The sequence below is a fragment of the Brachionichthys hirsutus genome, chromosome 11 (assembly GCF_040956055.1).
Source record: "Brachionichthys hirsutus isolate HB-005 chromosome 11, CSIRO-AGI_Bhir_v1, whole genome shotgun sequence".
NCBI classification, from domain to species: domain Eukaryota; kingdom Metazoa; phylum Chordata; class Actinopteri; order Lophiiformes; family Brachionichthyidae; genus Brachionichthys; species Brachionichthys hirsutus.
Genome location: NC_090907.1, coordinates 12,436,634 through 12,448,877, shown reverse-complemented (window position 1 = coordinate 12,448,877; position 12,244 = coordinate 12,436,634).

Sequence of the window (12,244 nt, the reverse complement as noted above, 5' to 3'; positions counted from 1 at the left end):
ATACCTGTCAACCAATACAGTTTCCCCGTATTTTCATACAGGATAATCGGATTTTGGATATTAGTACCGGGGAGATCATGTTGTGTATTGGCACTTCAGCTTAAACATCTTAAAGTTTAAGACGTTTAAGACTTACTGGATAAGACTTAAACAGTCGAAGGAAGCCACGCAAAAGGCCCAAAAACATCACGATCGTCGACACGTCGCATCATTTACTTAGATTACTTTACATTTCTAGATGAAGAATCGGGCTTTTCTGACTGTTATATCTCTCACATGATGCAAACAACTGCACAATTGTCAACACAATTGCAATCAAATGGCTTCTGTTGTCACTGACAAATACAAAAATGTAATAACACTGACTAAATAATCTGATTATTCAAAACACAAAGCTGGAGGTGGGGTTCATCCAAATGGGAAATGCATGAATGTTGGAAGAGAAGGATTTTTATTATATATTTTTTCAATTGAGTTTATATTGTGTAAATGTGTACCTCACACCCCAAGTGACTGTAACTAGTTAACACATCCTGTAGTAGAGAAACAATTTGATCTTCAATTTGTGTGGAAAAATGTATATTTGGAAGTGTGATCTGATAATTGATCATTTTCCTTCAGTTCTCAGGAGGAAGGGAAAATGTGGGTCAGCACAATCAAAGCCCTGTCAAATGTTCCAGTCAGCTGGAATCTCTCTTCTTGTGCCAACCAGAGTGTTATGTAAGAGATTATTGATCCGTGAGCGAGCATGTCAAATACTGTGCTGCGTTTCAGCTCGAGCCGAGGCGTGCCACTGGCCTGTCTGCAGCGATGCTGTCACATGGTGCAGCAGCATGGAAACCACACCATGCCAGTATTGCTGAGGTGCTAAAAGCATGCTGGACTTGTTCCAGATGGATTCAAATCCATTTCCAGATCTTGAAATGACTTTACATAAAAGTTTTGGATGATGATGATGATGATGATGATAGTATTTCACCTGCTGGTGTGATAAAGCCGGCAATGGCAGCTTAAAAGTAAGAAAGGGAAAAGACCTTAGAGTGGCTTGTCAGATCCATTAGCTTAGCAACAGCTCTTTAGGGTCAGTGATGTCATAACTTTTGGGACCACAGTTATGCCAGTCTGTCTCCAAGTATTTGCTTCAAATGCTTTCATTTTCTGTCTGTTTAGGAGAGAAATGCATTCAGACTATCATCATTAGCAGTTGAAAGCATTAGACAAGTAACAGCATTTTGAAAAATGGAGGGTAGATCAGACTGTTGTAGGATAATGTGTCACTTATACCCACGAATAAGCCTGATCATAGCAGTAAGTAGGCCTTGGCCCTGCATGTGGGAACTAAAAAAAACCTTTTGGAAAAGCCGTTATCCAAGAATTCAAGCATGATCACGCATTGCTGTCCTCGCGTGCAAAGGGATCGGCGTTCCTATTCTCCTGTGGATAAAGGTGGGTATTGAGTAAGACACACGTATGAAGGATGCATCAAAAATCTGCTGCACTTTTAGATCAAAATCAATCCTGGCTACAGTTGATGTGGCAGCCACAACAGACTTATGAATGATGTGGGTCACATAAATCAATGAGGGAACACCCGACTCCCCGTTCTGCTTAGCTATGAAGAAATGACCTGATTACTCAAAGGTTTTACGGTTAGAGTGAGAAATCAGACACAGAGTCCATTGGTTAAAGTCCACTGACTGCAGAACAGCAAAAAGAGCAAGGGGCAGACATTAGACCGCGAGGAGGAAGTCTACCCTCCTGGGAGCGAACATATTTATTTATTCATTGATCTACTTGCTCCATGAAAAGATAAGAAAAAGAACCTTTGTCTGACTCGACCCGAGGAATATCACGGCATAAAGAATTCACAATAATGATATTATCACAATGTCTATGTGAAATTTGAACAAAAAATAAATGTGAATTAGTAGAAAAATGAGGCAAAAAAGAAAGAAACTGGGCTAATTAAGGGTCCACACTTGTTTTAGTATACAACGGTAATTTGTACAGTACATCTAGCAATGATTTGAATCACTGCAGTTTCGGGTTTTGAGCACGATGTGTTACTGGGTGCAACTGATGAGCGTGTCCCAATGCTGAGGTGCACATCATCATTTCTGATATTATTATAATTATCTCTTCTGTATTTATTGATCTGTCACCGATTCTGTTCATAACCTTTATGGACAGAGTTTCTAGGCCCAGCCAGGGCGTTGAAGGGGTCCGGTTTGGTGACCTCGGGATTGGGTCGCTGCTTTTTGCGGATGATGTGATCCTGTTGGCTTCATCAGGCTGCGCCCTCCAGCTCTCACTGGATCGGGTCGCAGCCACGTGTGAAGCGGTCGGGATGAGAATCAGCACCTCTAAATCCGTGCATGGCCATGGTTCTCAGCCGGAAACGGGTGTGCTCTAAAAGAGATTTTTATTAAATCATTCATTTTGACAGAGCTTAATATTTACAAAATGTGGTTTGTAGAACTCAGATGCAACAACACTTGCTGAAGCATTTTATTTTCATGCACATACACCCTGTATGTTAAACATCCATATCATTACAATGGCAAAACCTCAATCAGTTGGGTGACTCTGCGGGGCGTCTACCTGGAACCCAGCAGAACAAACTGGTCCGAAGATGTTTGTGATTTGCATAACACAGAAAGAGTGAACACCTAATTTTGAAAAGCATGTTTCAGATACCTCAGAGGGCTTCGGACACGGCCCCTTTAAATTGCTGCAGCGTCATGTCGCATGCGCCCAACATCGCTGAGTCATTGAGTTCAGACTGCTTTTGTAACCTCGACTCAGCAGGGCTTCTCATTGGCTTTGGTTTTCACATAGCACACTGCCAGAACCATTAATCAGTTTCTTTTCACTCAAGGAATTTCTTAAAGTGACAGAAGCCCTCCAGTTACTCCCATGTGACATATGTCACTGACATTCTGAGTAGATGAGACCAAATAAGCCAATAGGAGTTCAGTCAGGAGGCATTTAAAAGGGCGTGGCCGTGTGAGTCAGTCATGCAACCTCGTGGTAGTACGGGTAGTGCGGTTAGCAGGAGCTAACGTAGCATTGCCAGTTTCTCCCTTGTGCCGGTCTCAAGCCCGGATGAATGCAGAGAGTTGCGTCAGGAATGGCATCCGGCATAAAAACTCAATGTGAATAAGAAAGGCCCGGGTTAACAACGACCGCCAGCTGTGTGAGTCAGCTGCAGAGGGAAAGAGAGGAAGGTGTTGGATTTGTGGAGGTAAAATCAAAGAGCAAGAAGAAGTGAGCATCCTGCAATGAAGACTGACAGAAAGGTCGACAAGGAGGTTGTTGGGCGTCGGCAACGTCTTACCGAATCAGTTTGTAAACCAGAAATGGGAAGTTAACAGTCCACATATGGTGACAATCACTGACTCTGTTATTCAAAGTAAATCCGGCTGGCCGACAGCTTTACTTACATTTCTCTATGATGAACATGATTTGATTCAATTCAATTCATTTTTATTTCTATGGCGCCAGATCATGACAGAAAGTTATCTCAAGGCACGTTACAAGTGTAGCGGGGAAAGACAGAACCAAACTTTACCCACAAGAGCAAGAACTTTGGCAACGGAGGCAAGGACAAACTTCCTTTTATTAGGCAGAAACCTTGAACAGAACCTAAGGCTCATGGTGGACGGCCATCTGTCTTGAGAGAGAGACAGAGACAAAAATCTATCCAGGACCAAAATGCCTTGTTATTTAACAGTGTGGGATTTGTTAATACCTTCTGCTGTCTATTACAAAGAAACATTTGCCTTTTGACTCACTATCTCATCTGTGAGAGTTAGTCTCATTCATTTAGAACTGATTAACGCCACACTTTGTCGCGACTATTTCAATGCGTCTTTTAATAAAGGGTGTTAACTTGATTCAATGTAAAAAATATTCAATTTCATGTGATGACAGAAAATTACAAGCATATTCACCTCTTTAAACATGGCTTAGCTCTGATAAAGTCATCGAGACACTCACGTCCAAATAGAAGCTAGGATTTAGCAGTCGTATAGCAAATCCCCTCACTGTGTTCACTTAAGAATGAAAAGAGAAGCTACTTATTCAGCACGCTTGTGTGTGAGAGAATGCAACATCCCTGAGATGTCAGGTTAACAGAGGAAAAAGATAAACAAAAGTAAAATGGTCGTAGACACCTCACGGGATTTGGAAGCATGCATGCACTGAGGGGGGGGGGGGGGGGGGGGGGGGGGGGTTGGTGTCCGTCTCGGTATACTGCTCAGTTGATTGACATAAACACACATATTCATAGTTTGCACATGCATGCTCAGGAATGACACATGTGAAGCACGTAATACCTACATGATACTGTTCATGCATGGGCTTGCAGAGTTACACAGTGAGGCTCATTCTTGAAATCACATGCAAGCTGAACATGTACTAACAATTGGCAGTCCTAAAAAGCCAAAATAATGGCTTGAAATGTGTCTTTAATTGTGCATCAGTGGCCACTTCTTATCAGTTTGGCTCGCAGTAAACCTGCTATTCATGACAACATGTTACACAAAATCCTAAAAATCAGTCGCCATATGTTCAAACATTATCAAGAGTAATTTTCTCAAGCTCTAATCATGTAAAGTCTTCACTCAAGAGTTACGCCCGATGCTGGCATGAAAAAGTTTCATTTTGTTTCTCTGGTTTTGAAGAGACTGCACGGCACGCTGATTTTCCTTCAGAAATGTGAAATGGTACTGACTTTAGCAAACAAGCCACCAAATTGAGGTTTCCCTTCATGAGAAGTCTCGTCACTTATTTGGTCGTAAACTCCTCCCCTCCAAACCACAGAAATGCAAAACTTTAGGATTAGAAACAGTTTTAAATGGTGCTTGGTTTCGTTGTTTGACATTCCTTGTTGAATATGCTGGAAAATGTAAATACATGAGAAGAATTCGGAACAATGTTGAGTCTGCTGTGCCTCTTTGGTGTAGACAGCATTTAAAAGCAGAAAAAGCATTGGTACCTAAGCTGTGAAGGTTAGGGACATTACCTCAGTACTGCAATAACTATCACAAGTAAACACCAAAAAGCCTGGCGCCCCTTTGGGAATGACTAAAATGTCATAGTGTATAGTAAAACCTTTAATCTAATGTTATTTTAATCCACCATTTGCATTAACCAGTGCAACAATGCACAGTAAATCTCTAATGTGCACCTTAAAATCTACTCAGAATAGTAATAATAAGGTGACGGGGCGACGGTGGAGCAGGAGGTTGAGCGGGTCGTCCTATGATCGAGAGGTTGGCAGTTCGAATCCAACACTGTCGTTGTGTCCTTAGGCACGGCACACACCCACCCACATTGCCTGTGTGAATGTGGTGAGTGAGTGAATGTCGGTGGTGGCCAGGAGGGCCGATGGCAGCCTCGCTACTGTCAGTCTGCCCCAGGACAGCTGTGGCTACAGGAGTAGCTTCACCACCAAGTACAGAGTGAAAGACTAATGTAAAGTGTCTTTAAGTGTCCGGAAAGTATAAATATGAGGTAAATATGCTTTTTATATTCATGACAATAAAAGACAGGCCACCAGCAGAATTAAACAGAAATGGGGTTTAAATATTAGCAATTAGAGGTGTTTTCAGTTTCAGAGATGAAGAACAGACTCTGAAAAAAACATTTGCATTCTTATTTTTTAAGATGGATTTTGAAAGCGTATCTGCCTCTTAAATTTGATTTTACATTGGAGTGCATATCTGAACTTGACTCGTGACTGTTACAATCAGGCTTCTGCTAGAAGAGACTAGAAATTGGGTGAACTTTTCAACATCCCCTTTCCAAGCTATCTAGTACAAGATATGCTGTATCCATGCATCGACGCCTGACACCGACCTGTGTGGTGTCAGGCCATAGCTTGGTCAGAGCCGCCTGGAGTATCTGTTGAGTCCGTGGAAGATTTATTTATTTATTTGATCATCACAACATCAGGCATAAACAAACAAACAAAAAACAAACAAACACATTTTCAGAGATATAAATACGTGTGAATCTCATGTGTGGGATGCTCAAAAGGAGTAGGATGAAGTGTAAACTTATAAAATCCTACCCCCCTGCACCAACAGATCAGATGACAACTGTCATAAGCATATATAAATACTTAAATATAATGTATTTGTCCACACATAATAAACATTTTTATTAACTTAACTTCTTAGTGTCAAAGTAAGCAGGTGGTCAAACGCAATGCATTTGTTGTTTCAATAATTACTACATTTTACCTATCAATAAGTGTATACCTTAAAAATACCTCATATTTATACTTTCTTTTAAAAGCAATTATACTTTGACACAGCTTCAATTCAAGATTCAAGTTATTCCATAATTTTACACCACAGACAGAAATACAGAAGCCTTTTCTTGCTGTTCTAATTTTATTCACATTAAAATTTCTCAGCCCTCCATCCTGTAGATGGCTTGGTAGTAATTTTTAGTCTGCTTTATAAAGTTTTTGAACAGTTATAAATGTCACCACATCGTCCAGTTTGAGGATTTTGGACTGTAAAAATAATGGATTGTTATGTTCAAAGAAATTGGCATTATGGATCATTCGAACGGCTCGTTTACGATTTGAAGCTCATCGCTGACCAGTTCAGAACTATGATGACATTATTTTAATAGAACTGGGCACAAAGTGCAAGCATTCCAAAGGCATGATTGAGGTCATGTTGCCCCAGCCGTGGAATTCCTGCAGATGTCATTTTCTCATCAATTTTGATACGATGTGGGTAAGTTGATAAAGATACTGTAGCCACTTCACCCCAAATTGTGTTTTCAGACTCACAAATTGTGTTTTCAGACATGATCAATCAGGCTTACAGAAGTATGGCCACTATCACAAGAGAGGTTTTGTTTTGAACTGCTTCAAACTGACTTAGTCAGAAGTCAGAACATACTATTTCACGTTTAACCTAAACCATTAATACACTTTTGTTAACTGATACATGTTCATAAGCTATGCTTTGTGTTTGTACCATACATCTTGACCAGACCTGGTTGACAAACCTTACACCGGCCCGTGTAAGATTAATTGGAAATGACTAAATAAACACATTTTCTAATTTTTCCTCATGCATTGATTATAACTGCATTCGGTGACAGTTCAGTATGTTCTCGGTTCTCGAACAGTAGATTAAACTCAAAATGTGTTTTAGAGTGAATGTGACTGAAAAGGTTCACTAATATGAGTCACAAATGGGGAAACGTTCATTTATTTTACTATTGTTTTGAGAAATGTCATTGAATTAATGACATTTTTGGCAAGGCAACCTCAATTTTTCATTGCTTAATTATACTGTATTTCATGCTTTCTTTATAAAGAAATACAATTAATATTATGCAGCATTGAGTTCAGCCTTTTGACCCAGCCCTCCAGAATATTTCCTGTTTCTCGTGTCGCCCCATGGAAACAATAATTGCCCCCCTGTTCGAGACAGTTCCTTACTTCAACTGTCTAAAACTATTATTTTCCATTCTATCAGTCATGCCTTCTGGTTTATAAAAGTTATCCGCTCTTCACACACGATAGCCCACTTCCTAACACCTCATAGGTTAGGAGAGGAAACGCCTCCCACGGGCGGATGTCATCCATTGGTCAATTCTTCACGATCCCGCCTCAATGTAACAAACATCGGCGTTTCCATTGGTCGAAACCCCTGCTCGCCATTGTACGTATATAGTGGGCGTCAGCAATCATTTTTCCGGTTCGTGGCTGATTGGCTGTTTGAGGGTGCTGACGTCACGACCCTACCAGCTGATCGGAGTGAGAAGCCGGTTTGTAGAGATGAGTTGGACCGGAGAGAGAGAGAGAGAGATCCGGTGAGCAGCACCGGGTGGGACCGTTTTTACTTTGATATTTTTTTTTAAAGGTTTTTACGTTTACACCGGCGTGCGCGACACACGCAGAATGACAGGGTGAATTTGTGGGCTTCGCGGCTCGTCGGAATCTCGATTGCTGTGAGAAACGATTTGAGAGTGAAGGTGTGGCTGAGGCGTTTCTCAAAGAGCTTCTGGATTTACAGGAATGATAGAAATCCCGTTTCCGCTCCGGAGCGGCCGCTCGAGTCGGAGACTCTTAATGTGTTCATCGGCCTTTTTTATCCAGGAACATATTACATAACAAATATATTGTCATCGTGACGCGCGCACCTTTGTCCTACATGTCATGCATTAGCCGAGATGAATTGATTTATTGCGCAGTAAATCCAACCGGTCTGTGTTTTACGCGTCGGCGGGCCCTTTTTGGTTTCATAAGTCTGTGAAATGCGACGGACGTGGCAACTTTGCGGTCAGCAGCCCTGCTCAATACCACAGGCGAACTGGGCGTGGAGGAAACAGTCCGGACAGATCCTCCCAACAACCCGCACATTTCCTTCACGCACCGCAGAAATTGCGCATATTTTACGCAGTGTGGCCACATTAATGAGCACGTCGGTGAAACCCTTGGATTTACCCGAGCCAAAGTAAGCGCGACAGGCAGATTGAATTTTGCAAACTTTTTTTTTTTTTTTTTTTTTTAAGAGCGATGGTGACATTTAAACGCACACAGGAGAGCTGCGTGCTGCGGGGTGGGGGGGGGGTTCACCTTGGTCGGTGTACCGGTGGTTTAAGGCCTAGAATCTGCGCGTCTGTATGTGTCTGTGATCCGGTGAGGAGAGCGGCGGGTGCGTCTTGACCACTGCAAGCGTTTGCAGCGTTGAACAAATCTAAATTCAGGGAAGGCATGGAACGTACACTCATTGTGTGTTAAAACAGTCCGCTCGACTTATCAAAGAGGATGTAAGGATTCGTTTCACACTTTTCGATTCGCTTAAAACACAATATAATCATCATTTAAATCGGGACGAAAGCGGATGGAATGAATTCTCAAAGGCCCCACCCTCTGCAGCGCAACATGGATGTGGAGCGCTGCCTCCTCCTCCTCCGTCTCTGTCTCCACGTAATTCACATCCCCCTCACCTCTCAAGCTTGCCTTCTGTTGCCCCCCCTCCTCAGTATCTCCTACATCTTCTTGTTTTAGACAACCTTCCATCATGGCATCAGGGTGCATCCAGGGGTCTACAGACATGGCTTGATTGGTGTCGGTAAGTTGTATTTGAGTCATCCTGTGTCTCAGTCTGGTGATAAATCTAAAAAAAAAAAGGTTATTTATCTACTTCAATTATTGGTAATCATGTAATGAATCTATGTAATATGTAGGTGCATTATAGCTAGTTTAATTTGTTGCTTTAAATTTGTTTTGATGTTTTTGCCACCATAAACCTGTTGCAAATTAAGACATTTCATTACCCTGGACCAATTTATTTTCCTTTTAGAATTCTAGTGGCAAGAGTTATGCAGTTTTATGGGCAGCAGTCAGGGTTCTTTCCTTATGCAATGTTATCTTAAATAAATCAACTGCAAAGAAGGTGCTAAGTTGAAATATGATACCTTATTAAAGTGCAATTTATTTAACAGAAACTGTTGACGGTTGTTTAGAAATTTTGAAAAAAGGGTCAACTTTCCATATTTTCTTGCGAGACCACTGGCTTTTTCCTACCTGTATACCATTTTATGCATATTTGCAAGGCATAAACTACACTTATAAGTTGACCTTGTCTAAATCACGGTCATTATTGTAGGCCAATCACCTCCAATGATAAAATTGTAGGATTCCTAGGACGACTGTCATTGCTGCTTATTTTCAAATAGGATGCCCAGTCCTATTCAATTGTTTTTGTTTATATTGCCAAAATAATGATCCCATTCCTCCTAGTTTTGTTCCAAGTAAAATGCACTCTTCATGCTGAATATAAGAAAATGCTTGTTAGTTGCACAGTTCTCACTTCAGCTTCCCCTTTTCATCAAGACCCAGTCCTCTGTAATTATTCCTGCTTTGACGATGAATATTAAATTATATATGATGCTGCAGGCTGGTTAGAGTGCGTGCACTGAAAACATCTGGATTATCAGGATGCCACCATTTGAATGCAAAGACCCCCAGGGTTGTCATGGAGAAGTAGTGTTAATGTCCCACCCAGCCTCGATGCAGAAAATGTTGAGACGTTAAGAGCTATGACTTTAGCTACTGCTCTAAGTCAGAGGTAGGCAACCTTTTTCGTGACATGTGCCACTTTACAATGTACTCAAGCCCAAAGTGCCTGTGACTTTCCACTTTGGAACTCAAAAGGTGTGAACCCCAAAATGCGGAGACGGAGGTGAGAGGATCAGTAACAAAAAACTGAAGAGGGACGGGCTGCTTGTCAAAATTAGCAAAAATGTTTTCGTGTGTGCTAAAAACGTCCCTCACGTCCCTTTACCATAGTAGCGTTTACCATACTTCCGGGTTTAGAGCACTTCTGAAAGAGCTGTTTGAGACAGAAATGATGGACGTTGTCCTGCAGCATTTGTTTGCTATTTTGGCCAAAGACTGGCAGATATTTCATATAAATACCTGAGAACTGCGTTAACTTGTGAAAAAAGGGTAGAATATGGGACCTTTAAGTGTGCTTTAGTTTGCTGACCCCTGCTCCAAGTGTTAAAAGAATGGTTTGCAGTAAGAGTTTGTCAGAGTTAAACTCGGAAAGATTTAAAAAGCATGAAGTCTGTTCTGGTTTAAATATTCCCAAATCTCAGGTAATTAAGTAAAGAAGGAACTGAATATGCAGCCTCACACGTGACTGTTGACTTGTGAGAATCAAATCACGTCCTCATTTTAAAACATAGTTTTCAAATACGTATTCCAAGCGACAAGCACATTCCAGTTATGCACTGTAAAGGATAGTTTCCAGCTGAGACGTTGGTCTCTTTGGGCTCTTCTCCTCCTTTCTCTCCTGCTCCTTGCCATCCTGTTTGAGTGTTTGTTTTGTCCGGTGTTTAATTGTTTAGCCACAAGGGATTGATAGCTGGCATAGTCTTTATCACCGTGTGGTTGGATGTGATTGATACAACCATCCATCAATGACGTCTGTTGCACCATTCCCTAGATTGTGGCTGAGAGAGACTGGATCTACTGCTACTCACAGCAGTCATTTTGTGTCCCTCTCTGTTTAATCAAGAGTTAAATTTCAAATTATATTGAATCTGTGTGTGTTTTGAGGATTTGCAATTCATCACGCATTAATATGTGTATTTGTGGGTTGACAAGTTAGGATGGGTTAAGCCTGACTGTTGGGCCTTTCAGCAACGTTTTCAAAATGATCAGAAAGATCTGGAATCATTTTGACCTGTCAGGGTTGCTGACATTGATAAGAACCAAAGAATATAAACATGCCTCTTTTGATGACTCATTCCTTCTCTGTAAACCCAAGGTTATAAATGACTAGCAGGCCAAGTGGGATTGAAAATCAACTGTTACTGATGGCCGATCAAAGGGGGGAGGAATCTGTGATGGACGAGCAGCGGCTGCAGTGGGGTCGCATATTTTATGGCCACACCCAGACAGTATTGAAGAGCTATAACTGATGGACTAAAGCGTGACAATTACTGCAGCTAACCTGAATGTTACTTCCGTTTCAAGTGTCTGTGCGCAGGTAAGTTGACCAAAGCTCCTTGGCAGATGTTTTCCTACTGTGTGGAGTGTGTATGATATCTGAAGGAGCACTTGTGTAAGTCTTTCATGTGCTTCCACACACAGAACGGGAACCTAAGGGCGTTTGCAGTACAGCAAAGTCTGATATGTAGTAATTGGCGAGGCAGCGCTGACAGTATTCCAACTCTTGCCAAGACGAGATTATACTTCTGCCGTATGGACAGAGATGCTTCTTAACCAGACAGTGCCTGGTGTATGAGTCCAGCCAATAAATGATCTTGCTTCTTAACTGATATATTTAACTTGTCATGGCTCACCCTCAAATGCATACATGCATTTGTAATTGTAGGCTTGTGGTAATTTTTCCAGATGGAGTTGCTATGAGACGAGTTCCTTGGATCTGACATGTTTCTGTAAGAGCAGGTTCCAATATGTCTTGAGGGATTTGAGCAGGCTGAGCTAAACTAAAGTTGCATTACGTTCAGCTTTCAGGCTGGTCTCTGTAGGGACAGCAGCGAAGAGGAACAGGCCTCTCAGCAGACCGAAATGTGGACCACATGTAGCAAGCATTCTAGGAATGTAACTTGGCCTTGGTGAACTGACCAGCCTAAAGATGCAGAGAGACTGCAGAGGGCGAGGCAGATGAGAACAACGTATGAGAGATGAGTGTAGAAAAGGTGTGTTAGCTCTTAAAGGTGACCTCTTCAA